Source organism: Fukomys damarensis, unplaced genomic scaffold, assembly GCF_012274545.1.
Source record: "Fukomys damarensis isolate Sample0158 unplaced genomic scaffold, DMR_v1.0_HiC HiC_scaffold_5, whole genome shotgun sequence".
Lineage (NCBI taxonomy): Eukaryota > Metazoa > Chordata > Mammalia > Rodentia > Bathyergidae > Fukomys > Fukomys damarensis.
Window position 1 is genome coordinate 7,872,457 of NW_022900917.1, and position 561 is coordinate 7,873,017.

The 561-nt window shown below is 39.4% G+C and overlaps 1 pseudogene; it reads right to left on the reverse strand.

The window, feature by feature from the left end:
• Positions 1-230: 230 nt before the first annotated feature.
• On the reverse strand, positions 231-338 carry LOC117285076 (annotated as a pseudogene).
• Positions 339-561: the final 223 nt, after the last annotated feature.

A 561-nucleotide genomic window follows, 5' to 3' on the forward strand; every position in this document is an offset into this window, starting at 1 on the left:
ACTATGAAAATAGAAAGGAGCGGCAGATCTGAGGAATATCCAGGAAGGAGCAGCAGCAGGATGTGCTAATCAACAGCGTCAGTGGAAGGGGGAAGAGGAAGGCAGGACTCTGGGGAGAGTGATCAGGACTAGGAGGCCCATTTTCTGAGGCACATCCATGTGTATGGCAACGCAATGCAGAGACACATTTTTAGCTTATTCTGCCGTTTTCATGAACCACATTGCATTATTATCGTTGCTCTCCAGAAATAATAAAGTGAGAAATAATACTGGAGACTTTATTGAACTGATAAGAACAGATACTACACTTGATCTTAGCCGAAAGGCTGAGAAGTGATGAGATAGATATTTTATAACAAATCTTGAATCATCAAAAAGAAACCTTTTGTTTTCTCATCTCATGTGAATGAATCATGTCAGATGTGGACTTCTGTGAATGCCTTCTAGCATAATGTCTCTGAGTTTTAAGGTCCATCCACGCTGTAGCATGTACCATTCATATCAGTATTTCATTTTTATTTCCAAAGAATGTGTCACTGTGTGTGTGTGTATATATATATA